The following is a 23,392-nucleotide window of genomic DNA, read 5'->3' on the forward strand; positions in this document are numbered from 1 at the left end:
TTGCAGTCATACACACAACCCCAGTTCTTTTGGTTTTGATTATTCTAGACAGTAAGAGTCCAAATATAGCATTGTAGCTGTCTACTACGCGGGCCCGTTGCGGACATAGAGTACACCTCAACGAACAGCAGCATCAATCGGAGCATGAAAAACAAGCAATGAAGAGCAAGAATATAATGTGAAATTTAATTAGCCATTCGTGAAGTCCACCAACTGTCTGAAAGTCTGCTCGTGAATTAATAAATGAAAAATATTATAAGAAAACTAGAAAATATGAAAAAACGTCAGAGAGAATCCCTCTTTGTCCAACTATATTGACTTAAATGTTTGACAAGCTTCCGATGCGAAACATCCTTGACTTCTTAAAGGCTCCCAAAAAGAAGAATTTCCTAGGACACGTCATTGCCCTGGTAATTCCGGACCCACCGATTTACCTGCACCGAAAGTTTGCTGCTATTGCATGAGGTACTGCATTTGAAAGACATGTGTGCCGTTTTAAACCCAATTTTCCAATCCCTTTTCATGATATGAAAGGCTGTTGGATTACAATAGTTTCCACCTCTTCTTATCCTTTCTAAGCCACTGCCGAAAGAGCCACAAATACCCTTCCCTTTTGTGATTTCAAGAGCCGTGTCATGTCTTTTAAATATATGGCACCCTAATCAAAGAAGCGCCATATCGCCTAACCACTGATGTGAGCCTGAAGAGCGGCTCAGCTACCAGGCTACCTTGCTTTTTGCAAACTACACCCCTTTTAGGCCTGTTCGCGAAAACTGAAAAGTTCACCCTTTGAGAGAGCTCCCTACTTTGCCAAAGGTTATCCCGAAGTCCATTTTAGTTATTATATCAAAGTCCTTAAGAGTAGGCCGAATACGGCCAAGCACATCAACACCCCAATTACCATCAAAAGAGTTCATCTAACAAAAATTTTACTTTAGTCGACTCTACTTGAAAGCGCATATTCTCTTGTCCGAGAGAGAGGGGTTACCACAATTGTTGGTGCAGAATATACGCATTGGCTTTGCAGGATTGAATGTTGATATTCCATATGGCGCAAGCTTATATCAAGTCTTTACATTTGGGCCGAAAAAAAGATATTCAACACAATAGAGATTCAGCCCATACCCACAGTGCAATGGCCAACACAGCAGCTGATCCACAATGCCCATTTCAGCGCCTTCAGTTAATACTTTTATATACTTGTTAATTGTGTTTTATGGAATATCTGAAACACCATCCATTGGCTATTGATGTGCTTACTTTAGTGATGTGATATTTGAGCACGCATTTAAAAAAAATTATGTCCACAGCATCCGTGCAACAACAATTCGATTGCTTTTATGATGCAGCTGCTGGGGGGCGCACTCTATCACATCAAAACCGCTTTACGCATTAAAAACGTGCTTGCAACATTGAAGATCCCCAACAACTTTGCAGCTCAATACTATTTGATTAGATCTTAATGATGATGGGTCACCTACTTTTTTTTATAGCCACTGCTACTGCAGCAGACGGGAGATTCGCTACGCAGCATCGCTTGGTAAGATGCATTTATACGTGTATTGCATTTTTGATTGAAGACAACAATTAAATTAAACAGAATTCTACGCGATTGCGTTCTTTTGCACCAGCTCTGGAGCGTTAGACGACATTGGTCGTACGGCTCGATGGAGTGGCAATTGTTGTTTATTTCTTTTTCTTCTTCTACGTTTGTTTTCCTTCCACTAAATCAATGTGGTAGGTTTTTCATTCTTCTTTGACTTTGTGTTTGATGCTGGGTTGATTGCCAGTTGTTGGCAGCTGTTAAAGCTAATACTAATTGCCATGTTTTTGCTGGTAATGCAACAGAAGATCAGGTGATGGCCAACACAAATTACCCACAATGCTTTAGCAACGTTGCAATGAGGGCGCGACTTTAACAACACTAATGTGAGAAATTCTAATATTAAGAAATTTTCCATGGTGGCATTCTTTTTCAAATACTTGGAAGTACAAAGGGAATAGCAACAAAAAATAAGTTCAAGATATGGTGCATTGTTTAAAAATCGTTATAACTATTATTTATACAAAAGTGTTGGGCTGCGCATAATTCAAAAATGTTAATGCGGTCTAATCAACTTAATCGTCTAATTTGTCGAAAATATATAAATGTTGTTGTTGTTTAGTTGACCAGATACACAAAAAGTTCTCTTTCTGATGTGTACCAAAAAGCAAACCCAGTCAATTGGTTTTCGCCTTTTTATCGAAAAGTTATTGGCTTCTTATCGAAGATTTATCAGCTCGCATTCGAAAAACTATCGACATACAATCGAAAAATTATCGATTGATTATCGAAAAGTTTTCGATTTGTTATTTGTATGTTATTGATTTGCTATCGTAAATGTATCGATCTTTTCGAAAAAAATAAGATTACGATACTATCCAGCCTTTTATCATTGGAGAAACGATACGATTTTGGGCCGCAGTCATTACAGGACGAACCACAAGTAGAGGGCAGACACCTGAATCAGATCAAGATTCGCACGAAAGTGTGGCTTGATTTGTAAAGCTTCTAGATAGTAGAATAAAAAAATAGTTTATACTCCCACCTCTGTAAAGTTATAATATATACACAAAAACAGGGAAGAAACATTAACGCTGTGCCAAATCCGCTTCGAAAGTGAACAGCGAATCAAATCGACGACGACTCTAACTAGAGATGTTATAAAATGGAGCAATAGGATAGGATTTGATAGGATAACTATTACCCAAATACGCTCCGAAGATGGTTACTTAAAAAACTACGTTTACAGAGTAGAAAAAATCGAACATCCGAAGCTAGTGCATGGCGATGAGGTTGAGGGCTGTGCTGAATACACCTCTTCAAATGCTCGCGATAAAACACACTCGACAAGTCTTCGAACAATAGTACTAAAATTTAGAAATTTTTATTTAGAGTTTTACGAATTTGAGTATGCAATTTTATAGCCCAGGCCATTTTAGTCTGTCAAAGTACAAATTATAACATTCTTAAGATTCGCATTGGTTTTTCACAATTTTTTTTTTCAAAAATAAAGCTATATGCCCTTCGTATGAAATCAATTATTCAAAATTAGCTTCGGAAGACAAATTTTCAAAAACCAATACAAACTGTTAGAGGCCTTAAACTAAAATTTATTTTACTACAAAGCTGCTACTTAAAAACCAAAACTCAGAAAACATTAAGTTAAAATTAGAAACTTTCGTTCCCGGTCATAAAATGTTAGAAGGTAAAGAAAAGGCCGATGAGTTTGGGAGAAATGAAAAGGAGTCAGGAAATGCATATGATCCATCAAGCAGAAAAGGGGTGGTCAAAGGTGAGGGACTTCTGACTAACTGGACACTGTCTTCTGGCATCACATGCTTATAAGTGCTGCAGTCAGAAATGGTTGAGTACGCTCTCTCAAGGTCAAGGCGCCAGCTATTTGGGGCGGTAGAGCTGCCAGATCTCGAGGCAGCAACTAAACTAGGTCATAGAAAACTTTAAGTATTTGTCACGAACGGACGGGATTATTCCATAACATAAGTCCTGGCACCTTATGAGGTGGGTTTGGTCAAAGGCTGAGGTATGCTCAAGCCAATCCAAAGTCGGATGGAGGTCCCACTCCCTCCCCCCCCCCCCCCCCCCCAATATAAATACACAGTAAATTAGTGTTTTACGTTCGAACACACACACACACGCGGCTCTCAGGCTAGAATATCCACAAGCGTGAATCCAGTAGAGAGAGAGAGAGAGATGTTTCCTAGGTAGTGTCGCTGAGAATATTACGATCCAAGGACGACGGTTCTCCGCAAAGAGAAAGGCGATGATGGTTGTACTTACGACGAAGTGTGTTTATTAGTACGAGGCTAGTTTAACTAACTACAATATATTGGCTCAGGTATTCGGCTAGGGTAGTAGGGGAGTTTGTCCCGCCGCAGGCGTTTGGACGTATTCCCGTCTTACCTGAGCCGTATATCCGTGCATTACCCTTCCTCTTGGTAATAGTGGGGGGGGGGGGGGCGTCTTATTCAGTGGAGATGATGACAATATATTAGGGTTGCCCAATAGGCCGGGGGGAAGTACCATCGGCAGAACTGACCTTGTAACTTTATCCCCCGTCGACCCAAAGGGAGTCCCTAGAATTTATTTATATTGGCTCGGGCAGTCTGCCAGGGCAATGGGGGAATCCGCCCCGCCACTGGCGTTGGGAAGGGTTTCCTTCCTACCCGAGAAGGCTGCTCGTTCATTACCTTGCTACGTTACAACCTGATTGGGGTTCTTCCGTTTGGTCGTAAAACAAGTTCTTGTAACACTATAGACACAATCAGTCTATGTGAGTTCTTTATTGACCGGCCAGTTCAACCTAACCTAGAAACTTTCGTAAAATATTGTCGAATATTTAAATTTTTTCGAAAACAAATCTCATAGAAGTTTTTCATCAAATTATCGCACATAAAAAAAAAAAGAATTTGACAAACTTTGATAAAAATTGCCACTACCGTTTTCCTCTTCGCTTTTGTAGGCGCAACCCTAATGCTCACACTAAGCCCTCAAAAGCCAAATATAACAAAAATTTAAACAAATCGATAACATTTTGCGAAATTATGGAGAACGTTGGTTGGTTTTGTCATTTCCTGATGATGGCAGATGTAGTAACAAATAAATTAATTCCACAACAGAACAGCAATAACAACAACAACAATCATCGCCAAAGTAACAAAATCCCCCACCAGCATAATAACCAATTTGTTTGTTGAATTGACGCTCGTAACTCTTCAATGCAAATGTGTTTACGTATTGACCATTTGACTATTAGAATTTATGACCGTCTTCGAAGATTTATGTATCCTTCTGCGAGGCAAATGGATATTTGTTGAAGAATAAGCGATATATACATTTTTTTTTCATATTCAATTGCAATGTGTATGCGTGTAAAGTGGTTGTAGCGCTAAAAGCTGCTGCGTCATTAGCTTAGAGGTGTGTTCGCAATTTTCCGGATAGCGAGCGGCTGACCGCTAGTAGCTGGAGGATAGCAGATGTCAGTTAATAGTACCAAAATGATAGTTATTGTTGTTGTTGCAGTATTTCTTGGTGCGAATTAGTTAGTAAAGCTGCAAAAGTCGACTCAAATGGTAATTGCAGCCCTCAGGCCCAAAAAGAATAGCTACAAATGTTTATACATAAGTACGTACTTAGGTAAATAGAGGCCGACGAAGAAGGAAAATTTTTATAAGCATGCAAGTGTAGGCATTAGGGAAGTTTGTATAGAAGTGTGTGTTTGCTCTAGAAGAAAGATGTTATGATGTGGTCTCATGGAGGAATCGCAATTTTTAATTTTTACCGAAGTGGTGAAGGAACTTAAGGAGCCGACAGTCCCCTCCTTTACCACGAAAAACTGGATATGCCGTGAAATACAAGATCCTTTCGGTGGAACAAAACAGTTCTGGAAATGCTTTCGCACAGCGGTTTTCTGGCTAGTTGTCAACAGATCGTCAAAGTCAGTAACTGCATGAATAGCAACCATAGTAAGTCTCCCCCTCTCATGCATATCCAAGCAACAACCAGCACAACAGTAATTGCACCAGCCACATTCCCTTCAAAGAAGACGTCGGATAACCTGCTAAAAGCAACGAAAATATATTAAGATGCACGAGCCTGCACTCGGAAATAAGCATGTATTACAGCCACAACAAGACTGGGCAGCAACACTTTAATATATAGCAGTCGTTGATAACGAAAGAAAGACCACAGCTTGAAGAACAGGTTCAACAGGATATCTCTGCCACTAGTTTTTTAGCATTGGCAAAGCACACCTACAGCGAGCTTTTACCGTTTTGGAAGGACTTAATCTCATCCCTTGCCGAATTCGGTTTGTAGACTACCCGGTTTCAGCCATGTTCACTGTAACTTTTTTGTCTGACCTGTTGCTGTCGCGTGCCTTATATTTATAGCTCGTAGTCATGAGTTCTGCAAACCAAATTTGGCAAGGGATGGCGAAAAAGGGTTCCATTAAACATTAATTATTAGGACTGTCGTAAAATCACCAAAACACAACTCTGACATTGTGAAACGTCATAATGATGGTCTATCTGAAACGATCGTCGAGCATATCTTATGTAAAACTCAGATCCCTGATTTTTCGAAAAAGTGTTTCTAGGATCAGTAGAGCATATGAGTCTTTCTTCGATTATCATCCTGGGATTTGGGCGATTCCCATTTGGTTAAGGTGAAGTTGGATAAGTGTTCGTTGGACCATTGCGAAATGTTTCAAAATAGAGTTGGCCGGCAGATCGTTTTCTACTTCCATTCTCAGTTTTACTCTCTTTTACTCTCACTTTCACTCCCGTGGTCTCAAGTTAGTAACAAAAGTTAATTGCACTGGAAGTTCTAATCATGTATCACTTAACTACCTTTTTTTTAAATTTAAGATGGGTAAATAATCGGACTACCCTTATAATTGGAAAAGGTCCCATTGATCCTGCTGCACTTAGACGGGATGAACAACAAAGAAAACTCAATTTCTTTAATACTCCGACACATGTTGCTTGTGCTGAAAACTGTAGAGAGTGTAAAAATTCTTGTAACCGCTGAAAATATTATGTAATACATCAATTATGCAAAATAATACAAAATCTTAACAATAAATTTGAAAAAAAGAATAATAACATTAGGTAGGTACGTACATATGCGTATGAAACCCTTTAATGATGCAGTGAACATTTTTGCCAAACCCTTTTCTTGAAGTATTTATGTTAGCTACAACCGTTTAGCCACCAAAGCCACACCTTCAACTCACAATTTCCCTCTGCTGATATCGCCAGCTAGCTGTAACCACCAAAGGAAACTGGACAATTGAAGTTAGCATGTCTGATGGTAAGTGCCTTTGTACCCTCATGGCTGCACCAGCAGGATTGTGGCGCACTATCGAAACAATTCATCGCTTTGGCTTTGATGCAAAATATTTTTATTTTCATTTTTGTTTGTAAGCTGTTAAGGCGTTTTCATGTTAACGTTTTCGCATATATTTGTATTATTTGTTGTTGTTTGGCTGTTTATTTATTTGCCAATGTGCCTATTGTGAAGCTTCTAGTTGAATACTGTAGTTGGTTTTTTTATTTTTGAGCCGCACCTTTCTTTTGGTGATTCTACACTGAAAGAAAAGACTGGTAAAATCAAGCGAAATACGGGCCAATTAAATTTCTGTAATTTTTATCCATCGCAACAAGATGTTGAATCAACTGCGCACAAATCGTTGATTCGTAATTGACCGTTTTACTAGTCAAATGAACAAAAAAAAGTTGTTGCGACAGCTTTGTACGAAAATACCTATGTAGCGGCATTTGCAAGGCCGATGAGTTTTCACTAAGATCTTTTCATGGCAGAAATACACTCGGAGTGCTTGCCGAACAGTGGCGAGGGGCGACCCCGCTTAGGAAAGTTTTCTTCTAATTGAAAAACCTTATTTCTAAAATTGTTATGCTGCTTTGTCCGGGGTGTGAACCAAGGGTCTTCGGTGTGGTAGGCGGAGCATGCTACCATCACACCACGGCGACCGCCATATATATACGTAAATAAGTGCATACATATAGTACACAGCATACATAAGTACAAAGTAGAGAGCGCAGTAGGCGTAAAATTCTCTTTGAAATTTGCTCATGTATTGACTGTTGGTCGCTGCTGAAATGACCAGTGAGATCAGTTGTGTTAACAAAAAAATCAGTTAGATTTTAGGAATCTGTCAATTTTACAGAATTTTGTTAACATAGGAGCGACAATTTTTGTTCTGTTGAAATTAATAAACTAATTTGTTCGCTTGACAAAGAACTCGGTCGAATTAACCATAATTCGATAAATTTCACCGAATCTCCGTTAAGTCAAGAACAACAGAACCGATTTGTTGACTTTACTAGTGTAGTGTTTACACTATTAAATTTTACTTGTTAATTTTGCACTTTATAAATTTGAATATTTTTTTGTTTTATCGTATAAACTTTTGTTCAAGAATCATTTTAAATACTTCAAAAAATAATTAGTTAGTTGATTCTAATTTGTCAATAAATATGGATAAAGATTTTCTTTAATTAATTTCTTTCCGTGTAGTTTGGTTGTCGCCAGCGCCGTCGATGTCGGCACCAACCCGCATTGTTTGTTTTTTACTTCACCTTAGTCTTTTCCTTTGTATTGTTTAAATAGCCCAGCTTAGCGTAACTCAACACAGATCAGCCAGCTTAGTTTTGTTCTTCCTCGTTTTATTCAATTTGCCAATTGGCTTTATTCGGTCGAGTTTTATACCAAGACTGCCATTGACTTCTCAGCAACGTTTTGTTAGCATTTTGTTCAAACACAGGAGTTTTCACCCTTTTGTTTTCATTTTCTTTCAAGTTCGATTTTACATGAACTTACTACAATTGCAATTACTCGTATGCATTGGTAAAAACAAATAAATAAGCAAACAGATAAAAAATTGAATGATCTCATACGAATAAATCTGATATGGATCTAAACTGGGCGCAGTGTTGAAGGCTTTTACTTCTCGCTAAGTCGGCGTAGATTATTGGACTTTAACATCATTTTTATGACTTTTCGGAATAATTGCCATCATAGGTAAGTATGTGTATATGAATGCATCTACCATGAGAACTGATGCATATAGTATGTACGTACGTATATACACAATCACGCAAGTATTATACCAAGTTTACATGCGGCAACTTTTGTTGTGGGACCACCTTTCTGGATTGGGAGAGATATGAAGGAACTTCTCTGGGTTGTATTTTTTTTTTTCTTTTTTCAGAAACTCTCTTTGAACTCTGCTTATCTTATGCAGGCGGAGAAGAACTTCAAGTGTATCCTATAGTGTCCAACTACACATTTAATCTCTGAGAATCCGATCGCAAAATCAAACAAACTGAGTTTTTGTCAATCTTGGCTTATAAATCATATAAGTGCTTTCTTATAATCCCCCATTTATCCCACAATAAATAACCCACTCATTGACAAAAACTTTGATATCGGTCAACCAATAAAGCAAACGGCTGTCGTCATTCCTTTTGGAGTTGGCTGATACCGTAGTTTTTGTGGAAAAACATGACGTGTGATTGTGTCTGCTCAGTCACAGCGGTATTTATCCGTGAATCTCATTTCGCCCATACCATATTTCGTATTCTCTTTTGAAATCTATATCTTTCTCCTTCTATTCGGTTTCACCATTCAACATGAATGAATGCAATCGCTGAACGTATGTTTGGACGGATGGGTGGCAGCGAACACACGCACAAATTGCCTATGTTTAAAGAAAAATTTCAGTTTTCTCTAAAAATGTTGGTTATATAAGAAAGGAACCAACGGTTTATTTTAAAACAGAACAAAAGTAAATGCTGCAAAGTTGAATTGCAATAAGATATATGTGACCTGGAATCATGAAACGACCCTATTATGCGAAAATAAGTTTTCGAGAAAAACCCCGTTAAAGTTTTTGTTTAGCTTGACTCTGTGTAGCGGCCGGCCGTTGTGAACGAATTTTGTAATTAAAATTTAATTAACTTCCCGATAAGCAACAAATTTGAAACTTGGAATATAGTTCAGAACACGATAACAATGCAAGAATAAGAAAAAACTCCAATAGGTGGCGCATGAATCGAAATATTTCAAAAAATCGTATTTGTGGTCCGATTTGACTTCAAATGCGTGAGAATAATAATTGTGAGAATAAGAATAAGAAAGATGAAAAACTGCGATTTGTTCCATTGGAAAGAGCGTTAAATTTCCTATAAGTAGCACTCAAAAAGTGAAGAACGGTACTTCCGCACAATAGGTTGGTTTCATGATTCCAGGTCACATATTTGTGTCACAGTGATTCGTTGTTGACTCATAGCGGTGTAAACTAAAATTTTACAATTTTTTACCACATTTTATCAATTTACCAGGCCCCTATTATAGATTTCTTCATATTATTCCGAAATTAATCCTCTCACGTAGCTAAGCTTTAAGATGTAAAACATCGTTTCCAAATCGGAGCTTTATGTGCGGAGTTATTACATTAAATCGACATTTAATGACTTTATTTTATAAAATGAAGATAAAAAATAAGATAAAATAGTTAAAGGAATGTTCCCTTTTGTTCTACTAATAACATGCTTTGTTATTAATTTGGGTCATAACCTATAAAATTAATTATCCCTCTCTCTTTCACTTATCCCATAGATAAATTTAAAACAGCAAGTCATTGAAAGTATTCGCCACAGCAGTTAATGCTAAGAAGCAACAGCTAAAGCGAAGTGTGTGATCAATCAGAAGAAGGAAAAACTTTCATTCTTTATCTATTGCTTGCTAGAAAATTTGATAATAAATTTATATTACTTTGCCTGCTTTACGCATTGCACCAAAATATGAGTCAAAACATCCCAACAGTTTGGAGATTAATGAACGATATTTCAAATACCAATTATTTAAACTGATGTGTTTGTACATACATACATACAAACGTATATTTTTTTATAAAAATTCAAAAGCCGATGTGACCAAACCCATATTTTTATTTAGCGCTAACCTTTCAAGGCTAATGTGATTATCTAAGATTCAACCAATCTTGAGTAGTCGAATAAGTGGCTTTTATAATTATAGTTTGCCTATTTGCATAAAAAGAAACATCGAAATAATCTACAAATTTGTGACAAGATTAAATCTTTTTCATTTTATAACAGTGGGCTCATAATTAGACGATTTACGTATAAAATATCAAAATAAAAAGATGATGAAGACAAGATCTCAAGGGCTGGTCGTCTAGCTCGCTATTTGGTTTAGTACATATTCCGCATTCATAAATTTTACCAACACAAAAGTTGAAAATCTTGTTTTATAGAAATAGATTTATGCGCAAGAGCCGCCAAATAATAATCACTTCAATAGCCGCAGCAAACACGTCCGCATAGATTTTCGGTAGAGATTGAGTAATGCCGAAAGTCGTGCTTTAACATACGTTTTTAACAGTAGCCAGATTTCAGGCAGGGCAAGCGGCGGCACTGCTGCGTTACTGCGAGATCTGACATGAATTTTAGCATTGGTTGGGTCACTGGGAGCATGCGCGGCGTGTGACGCGGTTTTATTTATATTATACAAGCTTTGAACAAATTTATGAATAATTAAGTTCGTGTTCTTTGTATTTGGTATTTTTATTATCTTTATACTCAGCGTGCTTTGCACACAGAATATATTAACATTGATTGGATAAAGGTTGGTTGTACAGTTATAAAGGAATCGAGATAGATATAGACTTCCATATATCAAAATCATCAGTATCGAAAAAAAATTTGATTGAGCCATTTCCGTCCGTCCGTCTGTCCGTTTGCACGATAACTTGAGTAAATATTGAGGTATCTTCACCAAATTTGGTACAAGAGCTTATCTGGACCCAGAATAGATTGGTATTGAAAATGAGAGAATTCGCATGATAACCACGCCCACTTTTTATATATATAAAATTTTGGAAAACACAAAAACCTGATAATTTAGTAAATAATACACCTAGAATGTTGAAATTTGAAATGTGGACTGATATTTTTTTGAAAATTTTTTAAAATAGATAATGATAAAATCAATTTTACAAATATTATTAATCATAAAACAAAAATCGCTAAACCTATCGTAACAAAATTCGGCAGAGAGTTTGCTTTTACTGTAAGGAATGGTTTGAAGATAAATTAACAAAATCGGTTAAGGACCACGCCCACTTTTATATAAAAGATTTATAAAAGGGTCGAGGACGAATAAAATAAGCTCTATATTTGCAAAAAAGAGCTTTATATCAATGGTATTTCATTTCCCAAGTGGATTTATAACAATAAATAGGAAAAACTTCAAACCGCCCCTTTTATGACTAAGCAATGTTCTATGTTTCGGGAGCCATAACTCGAAGAAAAATTAACGGATCCTAATAAATTGGGTACACAAATTATCCCTATAGCAGGAAATATTTCCAGGAAAAATGGACGGGATCGGATAAAGACCACGGCAACGTAGATATAAAACCAATTTAAAAGGGTCGTAGATTAGAATAATAAGCTATAACTTTGCAAAAAATAGTTTTGAATCAATGATATTTCACTTATCAAGTTTTATTGTAAGATGAAATGGGGAGACATTTTTTTTAAACAAGCGGTGACACGTGTTATGTAGAAAAGTAATTTATCTGAAATGAAATGTACAATTGAAGCCCGCGCTGGGTATATAATGTTCGGTTACACCCGAACTTAGACACCTTTACTTGTTTTTTCATTTTTAATTGAAATGTTAATATCCGGCGATTTTACATTTAAAATCGAAGCTTCTTCTCGTACTTAGAATTTTTTTCTCGATCGATTGTTTAGTTGTTGAATTTCTTCCACATGCAAATTTCGCGAATGATTTAGAGAAGAAGAGCGAGTCTGGATAGCGGAGGCTTCTGATGTGCAAAATAATCTTGTTTTTATATTCTCAAAATGAAGTATAATTAGGTAGGTACTAATTAATAACGGGTAGCGGCATTTAATTTTGCTTATATGAAGCTTGGTATGCAAATATAAATATACAAAATGATATATAAGCAATTTTGTTTTAATTATATACCAGATATTCATGACTTATTCGCATTTTATTCACATGATAATGAAACCGAAAATGAGGGTTTTATTATCTCAGGCAAAAAAATTTGTTAAATTAATTTTAAAAATCAGCAAATCGAAAAAACAACAGTTTGTTTTTTGACTGTTTGAAAGGCATAGTGAACGAACGCTGGGACAAGATCAGAATAATCAGAATAAACCGAGCTTTTGTTCACTATGCCTTTCAGACCGTTAAAAAAAAAAACAAACTGCTTCATAAATGAATGTGATCTTCCTCCTTTCCTTTGGCTGAAGCTCTTTCAATAGGGTCAACATCAGGCATACTATCCCTGCAGCGAATCAGTCACGCAAAGCTACAGTTTCACACCACTGATTCAATGACTACCTCCTAACTAGTGCCAATCGGATGCAGAGTGGGACAGTATTAGTCACACTTGTTCCAATAGTGCTTTAAAAAAAAACAAAGGCAGCGACTATCTCAGATCCACTTAGAGTTCAACAAGTTCAGAACGCTTTCTAACGGTTTGTCATTTCGTAGAACACAACAATGTTAAAAGTGTTAGCTGTAAGCAGCACAAAGCATTAGAACAAGTACCGTCTTTTAATGCGACAGCTCTGAACTAGTTCGGAACTAGAGCAATCAGCTGCTGGGATCTTTGTCCTTTCTCTTAAGCAAACAAAAGGGATAGTTCCATTTTAGCTTCAAGTTGTTGAAGAAATAAAAGTCGCGTATGTAAGAAGTTAATGATAGATTAGGTTATTTTAGAGCAGCTGCCCTTCGCTCAAGGTAAAACGTACATTTAGTGACTTTGGGACACTGTTATAAGACTGGTGAGAGTTCTGATCATTTATGTTTCCTCAAAGACCCATGAAACTAAAACACCAATTTTGCTTGGCATATGCTCTTGACCTTCGCAGAGTCAGGATCTGATAGACAGTAAAAACATCATTCGATTAAGAAGACATCGGTTTTAATTTGGCAAGCACAAGGCAGTGATAAAAAATGCATTGAACACTTTCTTTGTCATTCTCATCCCAGTAGTTGGGATGTAATAAATGGAGAATCTCAGTACAACCAGATTGCTGTCCATATGAAAGAAAGGGGAACAAAGCTTTTGTTTAATCTGCAATTCCCTTCTTTTCAAGACTCAAATAAAAACCCTTATCTGAAAAGAACATTTATATAAAATTTCTTTCAATTGAGGAAAATTTCAATAGAATGAGTAAGAATAGAACAAGATAAGTCAGTACGAATTTCTTATTTTTTTAACATCTTCATTCATTTGAGAGAAAATTTTAAATTATTCCAAAAACCAAGGAAATAATAGTTTTAATTAAAGAAAAATCGTTCCCCAGATTTAGGGAAGGATTTCTGTTGACAATTCTTTACCATTTTCCTTACTTTAATGCTATTTTCCACGCTTTAAGGAAATCTTTTTTTGAGAGCAGTGAAGGTTATGTTGAGCTGGTGTTTGCAGGTAAACAAATGGTAAGTATTTAGAGAAGTTGTGGCCCTTCTGGCTGTATCGTTTGAAGCATTGTTGCCTCTATTACCGGGAATACATTCGCTACTCACTGAAACTCTTCTTAAGATTTTCTCGTCGAAATACGAGATCAGTGGCCTCTTGCATGTCTGGTATAAGTTTCAGTACAATCACCAACAGCTGGCTTTAATTATGTCACATTTTTATTTTCAACTTTATCAAATGTAGGATATCAACTATAAATTTTTCAAAATTTCTCTAAGGTTGGATAAAGATTCGAGAATAATGTAAGATATCAACGTGTCAGCTTTGTGTTTGTCAAGCGCTGGTGAAAATGTTTGCGATGTTTGGTGGGACGAAATATCCTTTCAGAATCGACTATAATTTTGTGTATCTAACTTCGTTCGTCATAGAAAATGAAAAAAAAAAGTTTACAAGGCTCTTATAATTGAAAATTTGTCACTTAAATTTAAGTTCGCAGAAAGCATGCAAAATTGAAAGGAGTCATCATTAAGTATGACAAAACAGATAAAAAGCTTCAACTAAACTTTATCTGGAGAATTCGGTTGAAATTGGGCCTTAGGAATAGATTCAGTTCGTTTAAGCTTAAATTTCGCTGTTTAAAAATCCATTGTTCTTTGATAAATCCAGAACTTTCCGATTACCAAATTATTATATAAAAAGCAGACATCTGTGTAACATAATTTTTAAAACATAAAGAAATTTTTGTTTGAATTAGTTCGCACGCGTACACCAAATTTCACTTTATAAGACGAAAATCGTCATAAGCGAAAAAATCTCTATTTAAATAAGCAATCTATAAGGGTATTCAAAGCCAATTGCAAAATTAGTGACGAATTTGTATATAGAAATTATATTGCAGAATTAAAGGCACACTTTCAACAAAAATAGGGCCGGATTAACCCTTAACGGGCCCTAGGCAACCATCAATTTGGGGGCCTTCTTTTCACGTCCGTTCCCTTCTTTTTTCGATTAAAAAATACAAACTTATATCTGTCATAAAAATTGTATTGTCACAATGTAATATAATAAAAGTATAATAAATAAAGTACTATCTACATTTTAAACATGTCGCTTGCTACTTTTGTTTTCGGCAAATTCATCAATTATATCATCAATGTCGATTTTGTTCAATAAATCTGACGCAATGCAAAGCATACCTAACATCTCGAGTCGTTCTTGTCGCGTTGTAGCTCTTTCAGCTGCTTCGATTCTTTTTAATTGCGAGAAGGATCGATCGGTAGAACAATTTGTGATCTTTGTTAAAAAAATTCGAAGAGTTATTTCTGTGCTAGGAAATACATTGGCTAATTGATCTAACATTATAATCTTATACAAATGACTATGAGTTTTTTGTGCATCAGTGTATCTGAATTTCAGGTAACTTTGGAAATGTTTCATTGCAATGAAAAATTCTTCAAAATATATAGAATAAAAACGAACTAAGTTATTTTTAGCTTCGTGGAGGTCTCCATCACTTAAAGAAAAGTTTGATAAATGCGAATCTCTCTGAAACTTCCCTATACACTTTCGCACGTTGTTTGATTTCACTGTGAAGATTGTCGATGATTTCGATGAAACCTTTTGTCATAAAATCATCGCGAGGCGAACATTCTACTTCTGGATAATTTCCATCATTTGGTTGGTTTTTTCTACGACGAGTACGTTTTACGATTTCTGTATAACCTACACCAGGTAATAATTGTTTTGTTTTTTCCTCGAAGTCATTGAACTTTTCACGGAATGAAACTAAACTCTCTTCTAACAATACGTACAAAAAACCACACGCTTGCAAATCTGCCTTTTCACTTTGCAATGACTTACTCACTGAACGCGTAGCAGTCAAAATAGAGTTCCATAAAATCAATATGAAACCAAATCCGAATTTTTGCGTTTTATTCGCGATATACGTCACCTCATAACGACTATCAGTATTTTGTGATTCATCATCAGCAAATATTTCTAGAGCCTCTAATATGATATCAAATGAATCGTAAACTGCATTCTTCGCATTCGAATGTGCTTCCCAGCGTGTAGTTGACAATGTCTTCAAAGTTTTCTCATTGTTTATTCTATTTTTTAATACGCCCCAACGATAGTTGGAAACGGAAAAAAATTATATAATGTCTGCATAATGACCAAAAAATCTACTGCATAAAAACAGCATTTCACAGCATGCTCCCCTACCAAATTAAGGGAATGCGAGGAACAGGGAAAATAGATGGCATTCTCATTCAAACTCTATATTCTTGCTTGCACACCTTTATACTTTCCGGACATGTGTAATTAATGCGTTGTCATATTATAGTCCTCTACAATTTTGAATATGTGAACCACAGTCTTCAGTAAGAAACTTTAAAGTTTGATTCGCTAGATTTTCACCAGTATAACCTTCCAAATGAAGAAAAGTTATAAACCTTTTTATTATTCAATATACTCTCCTTTCACTTCTTTGCACGCTCATACAATTTGTCAAATGAATCGGAAATTTCCTTTTTAGGAACCTTGTCTAGTTTGTGGGTCGTCGCCTTTTGAATGCGGTGAATTGAGTTTTATTTATTTGAGTAATATTTATTTTCAGTTCTGATTATATTTCTTTCCCCCCCCCCCCCCCCCCCTGCAATTTTATGTTTATAAGAAAATTTTAGAAGTCTTTTTCATTTTTCGTGGGCCCCCTAAAATATGGGGCCCCAGGCAACTGCCTATTCTGCCTACCTGTTAATCCGGCCCTGACAGAAATACACGACATAAAACGAGATAGTTTTGGTCATATTCGACTTTCCTTCTACAAATTTAGCTCATGTTTAATTGTACCAAAGTTAAAAGGCAGCAAAATTAGCATCTCGGTTTATGAAAAAGTGTGAATACCCCTTATGGAGGCACTACAACAAAATTATCTAGTTCTTGTTTCTGGCGTTTCTTTCCACGCTCATACGCAAACCAAAACCCAATGAAGCATGTCATGCATGTCGAGTACAAATAAAACATTTGCCAAAAAAAAGCTAAAAATAAACAAAAAAAGAGTATTTCATTTTTGACTTGAAATGAACATCAAACGATTTTTAATAAATATTTATATATCCAAAATTAACGTAGGCAGGCAAATATATACATCTATATAAATATATAAATTCGTCTAGAATCATCACACCTGCATTAAATTTATTGATTGAGGATATTTGTTTAACATATTATTTCTAGCATCGTTCAAGCAGTGTAAAGCAGAATGTTTGGTTTATAAAAATGTTTTGTGAACTTTCGCAATCAACTGTGCTAATGCGTATTTCACTTTTTGTATCAGTATATTTTAAATTTAAAAGTATAAATATTTTTGCAAATGTAAAATTGTGCATTTCTTTCACGCAAATAATAACAGCCGATAAGTCCTATTTTTACTAAATTTTTTATGTACTTGTTGTTGTTGTTGTAGAGATAAGGACACTACCCGAAGACCTTGGATAGTGTTATCGATGTTGATGGCCCTTTGTCGGATGCAGATCCGGTACGTTCCGGTAACAAGCACCATTAAAGCACCAGGCCCAACATCTCGGGAACGATTTAGTATGACCACATGAAACCTTCAAGGCCATACCGGCCTCCCAGCCCCTAGATCCATGAGGAACTTGGAGTCACCAGAGCCTCGGCTGTTAAAGTAACAGGATACGCCACGGGTAGGTGAGGTTGACAATTGGGTTGGAGAAGCTATATTTTGCGCTGGCAACACCATGAAGGGGTTGCGCTACACAACGCCTTGAATCAGATTGGTATTTTAGGCGCCTCTTACGACAGACATACCTGTCACGGGTATATTCTAAGCCCCCTAACCCGCTGGGGGGTTTGATACCTCGTTTTAATAGATGCGTCTTTAGTTTTATCTTGTATTATCCACTTATTATGACTATAGTTTGGGACTTCTTTTTAGTTATATTTATTATCATGACCCAACCATCTTTTTTGCAAAAATATTCAGAGAGGAATAAAAAGAAATGCGTAAAGTACAAAGGCAATGAACATTAGCTGTTATTTATTCATACACTTAAAAAAATGACTAAAAACGGAGAAAATTGCTTTTATAATAAGAAAAAATGCTACATGATATTTCCCCTTAGAAATCTTTCCCTACACCTAGAGAAGGAATTTCCTAAAAACAATTTGTTTTCCTTTATTTTAGGAATATATTTCTTAAAAATGAAGGAAGTTGTATAAAAAAATTAAAAAATTAAATTGTGTAACTGTCATGGCCATGGATTTGAAGTCGAGGTGCTCGAGTACAGTCGAGTACTCTTATTCACTGAACTAACTCGCACATTTAAAAATTGTGAAAAATATTAAATCAAATATACTTGACTGTTCCTATAATTTATAATGTTTCAATGAAAATATAACTATGACAATTTTCAGTCACCGAGCGCCAGAATATGGGTGATTTTCCCTCAAATTAATGAAAACTTTTAAAGAAATTTTTTATTAATTATGTTTAAATTTTCCTGTTTAAAGAAAATTAGTTTGAGAATTATTTTTTGATTTTAGGTAAATATTTTTTTTAAGTGTAAATATATATATTTACATACATATAAACACTTATTACCTTTTAGAGATCAACGATCATAAAAACGTGCAAATTTGTGTCACAAAGTCAATAGAAAGCTTAAAACACCAATAAATATGTAAGAATTATTAAACCGATAAAAATAGATAAATTATGGGAAGTAAATACGCTTTAAAAGTAGAGTTAGAAAGTGTTGTTTAAATAAAATATTTAACGTATAGCAGATTTCTTAAGTAAACATTTGAGGAGTTCCATATCAAAACGCATTAATTTTGTCCCATACAGTTAAAATTTGCATTTCAGATTTGGACTTTTACTAAGGCGTTTCAGTTTTTAAACGGTTTTATTTAGGTTGACTTGACAGGCTGCACGGCCGGCCGGCCAGCGCGAATTTTGTAATTAAAATTTAGTAACTTCCCGATAAGCTACAAGCTTGAAATATTTGGAAATCATTTTTGACATACAGAAATAGGAACAGCTACAAGCTTGAAACTTGGAATATAGTTCAGAATGCGATGAAAATGCAATAATAAGAAAACAATCGCCGCTAGGTAGCGCGTGGATCGAAATATTCACAAAAATCGTATTTGTGGTCCGATTTGGATCATATTTTGAACAAATAATACATACATGAATTGAAAGCGACCTATTAAAAAAATCGCTTCTACGTGGCGCAAGGATCGACATAATCACAAATCGCTCATATTTGGAAATCATTTTTTAGTAAAAAAAATTCAAGCTAGGTGTCGCAAAAATTGAGATATTCTAAAAACTCGTACTTCTCTGTCCGATTTGGCTCTTTGAACAAATATTATATACAATCCGGTAGAAGTGGCTTCAAAATACTTTGGAGCATATAAGTTCAAATTTTGCTAGTCAAATATCAGTATAATAAAATAAATAAAAAAAACAAAATTTAAGTTAAACGGTTTTATTGAAAGCAATACTTACATCAAGTAGTAATAATACTAAAAGATAGAAAATAATTAGGTAGGTCCTAGGTACTAATGATCATAATCCTCATCAATTTAGGGCGTTGATGAGACAATTAAATAAAAGCGTTGGGCGCGCGGAATTTCTGAAAATGTGAGGCGTAGCATAACCTGATTAAGGTACAGTTGGTCTTACTTATGACTATCAATAGAAATTTGACGCGTCCAACTCTTTTATTTAATTGTCTGATCAACGCCCTAGATTGATGAGGAGTGTGATGACTAGTACCTAGGACCCACCTAATTATTTTCTATCTTTTAGTATTATTACTATTTAATGTAAGTATTGTTTTCAATAAAACCGTTTAACTTAAAAAAAAATTTTTAATTATTTTATTGATTATATTTTCTTGATTTTCTTAAAACTTTTCGATTGTAATTATTGTAATATATGATATGACCACATGGAGGTCCACATTTTATTATTTCAAAATCGTAATGAAGATTAACTTTCAAAGCATGTTTTTTTATAAGAAAATGTTATAAAATATATATGGCATTTATTCGTATTTTAGAATGCTTTATTGCATAGAAGATCTGGTTTTTTATTTTCTATTCAAACATCACAATCTGGAATATACTTAAATTGTATGTCACTTTCAAAACCCCAGGTGCAGATTTGGAAAACAATATTTAAACCAAACTGGTGAGGAGGGTTTCTACTCAGAGACTCGTTAAATTAAAATAATAACAATTTGCACCGTGCTACTTGTAATTATTCCTACAAATTGGCGGGACAGAACCTACAAGTGTTACTGCGACCATTTTAATGGCGGAACAACACTCGGAGTGCTTCCCAAAGCACTGCCGAAAGGCGACTAGAAAACTTTTTTTTATTGGAAAAACTTAATTCTAAATTTTTTATGCTTTTTTCAGGACTTGAACATACGATCTTACTTGTGATAGGTGGAGAAGGCTACTACCACACCAGGGCAGCTGCCTTTCGTTATATAAGTGAATAATAATTAAATTCATTTACATAAAGAACAAGTAAAAGTGTCTAAGTTCGGGTGTAAGCGAACATTATATACTCAGCGTGAGCTTCAATTGTACATTCCATTTCAGATAAATTACGTTTCTACATAACACGTGGCACCGCCCGTTTAAAAAAAAAAATTCTCCCCATTTCCTCTTAAAATAAAACTTGCTAAGTTATAGCTTATTATTCTAGTCTACGACCCTTTTAAAAATCTTTTATATAAAAGTGGGCGTGGTCTTTAACCGATCTCGTCCATTTTTCGTAGAAATATTTCCTGCTATAAGGAAAATCTGTGTACCCAATTTTATTGCGATCCGTTAATTTTTTTTCGAGTTATGGCTCCCGAAACATAGAAAATTGCTTAGTCATGAAAGGGGCGGTGCCACGCCCATTTTTTTAAATTAGAATTTTTTCCTATTTATTGTTATAAATCCACTTAAGAAATAAAATACCATTGATATAAAGCTCTTTTTTGCAAAGATATTGCTTATTTTATCGTCCACCACCCTTCTAAAAATGGGCGTGGTGCTTAAACGATTCCGTTAATTTTTCTTCAAAGCATTCCTTATAGTAAAGGCAACCTCTCTGCCGAATTTTGGTACGACAGCTTTAACGATTTTTGATTTAAGATTAATAATATTTGTAAAATTGAATTTATCACAAGTGGGCGGTGCCACGCCCATTTTAAAAAATTTGTCCAAATTTTTTTCAAGAGTTTCAATATCAGTCATGTCAAATTTCAACATTCTAGGTGTATTATTTACTAAATTATCAGGTTTTTTGTGTTTTTCAAAATTTTATATATATAAAAAGTGGGCGTGGTTATCATCCGATTTCGCTTATTTTCAATACCAATCTATTCTGGGTACAGGTACGCTCGTGTACAAAATGTGGTGAAGATATCTCAATATTTACTCAAGTTATCGTGCTAACGGTGGGACGGACGGACGGACATGGCTCAATCAAATTTTTTTCGACACTGATGATTTTGATATATGGAAGTCTATATCTATCTCGATTCCTTTATACCTGTACAACCAACCTTTATCCAATCAATGTTAATATACTCTGTGTGCAAAGCACGCCGAGTATAAAAACTGAGAACTACTGTGCGAATAATAATAATATACAACACATTTGTACAAAATAATATATCATTCATTAACATTCGTGAACGTGAAAGTATTCCGTTGAAATGCCTACAAATATATTTCGTAATGTAAAGTGACAGTTGCATTGGCAGTTAAACTAAGAATTTTGATGACCAATGTTCAAAAGTCCATATATAAGTGCTAAGCGTTTTACTATTTGTGCAAACATACACATATGTATATACTTAAACCCAAATACATAAATACTATTTGTTATAATAGATTTTAGCCTATCCATAGTTTATCATTTACAGGTGCTTGACTTTGCTATAAATATCTTTATTTGTTATTATCAATAATATATAATGATAATGAATAAAAAGACATGAAAGTCAAATACAATTTGATATCAGCAAAGGCTAATGACCCCTAACCGAATAAAGCTAGGAATTCCTATATCAAATGCAGATTAGAAAGCAAATGCACTTTGGCTGTAAACAGTAGTTAAATGAGATTTTCAGATAAGAACTGTTACATGGTTAACGAATATGTTGCACGATAGATTTATAAGGGTGTTCACAAGGGATGTCCTTAATTTAGTATATACTTGATTTTAAACAAGTTCCGCCCTGTCCGTCCTGATGTCACTTTGTTTAAATTTTTCCCAAATTATTAAGTAAGTTATAAATTTCATACATTTAAAAGCAATGAGGGCAATCCCCGCTTAATTCATACAAGTTCAGCTTAGTTTGTCAGTAAAACAACGCTTTAACCTATTATGCAATTTTTCAGTAAAATGTAACTGAAGTTTAAACACAGCCTAATCGGCCAATTGTACAGGTCTAAACTTTAGTTAACGTATCAGCTGTTTGCGCTCTCTCCTTTATAGTCAGATATTTCGTTTTTACTCTCGACAATGACATCGCATATAGAAACAAAAGCCACACCTTCCGCACCTTCAAATTATCTTCATAATAAGAAACCAGGGTTACCGTAGAAAAACGCTTTCCGCAAAGGCGGATTTAAACTGTGACTGAAAAACTGATTTATAACCTAACTGGAGTTTAAATTTTTTAGTTTGAGGGCCGTTTTCTCATGTGAACTTCAAAGTTTATCAGCCCTGTGAACACAAATTGTGTTTACAAACAGTGTTTTTATCGGACAACTACTCAAAAACCTGGCCTTAGTTACTTCAATTAATACAGAAGTAATTCAAGAAGTGTGTTAAACATAGTGTGCAACTACACAATTTTGGGGCTTTTTCGACATCCAAGAGAATACAACCAAAAAAAATCAAACAACAAAAACTGCAGTCCAACAAAATATTTGTAAACTACCTAAAACCAGTATGGAACCCACAGCAAACAGAAGGCCAACTGCCTTGGACAATATCTAAATAGATAGAAAAATATACCAGCCCCAAACCATTTCAAACTCAACCAAAAACCACAGTTGAATCTTGGTAGTTAAAAATGGCATGCATAACGGTGGGCAAAGTGGATAAGTACTCAGCCTTCGACCAAGATGTCAGAAGCTCGAACCGTAAAACCGGAAACAGCAAAACATAAGTAATACGATCCGCAAGAGCTTTTACAACGTTATATAATAAGCAAAAGTTTCACTTTTTGTTGGCAAAAGTTTGATCTTTTCGAAATTCAAATTATCTGAGAAGAAGA

The 23,392-nt window shown here is 35.2% G+C and overlaps 1 protein-coding gene across 10 annotated transcripts in view; it reads right to left on the minus strand.

Moving 5' to 3' along the window:
- Window positions 1-23,392, minus strand: part of Fhos (Formin homology 2 domain containing) — a 206,518-nt gene that overhangs the window by 38,098 nt on the left and 145,028 nt on the right. The gene's annotated exons all lie outside the window — the stretch shown is intronic.

This window comes from Eurosta solidaginis, chromosome 5, assembly GCF_040869045.1.
Source record: "Eurosta solidaginis isolate ZX-2024a chromosome 5, ASM4086904v1, whole genome shotgun sequence".
In the NCBI taxonomy this organism is placed as follows: Eukaryota; Metazoa; Arthropoda; class Insecta; order Diptera; family Tephritidae; genus Eurosta; species Eurosta solidaginis.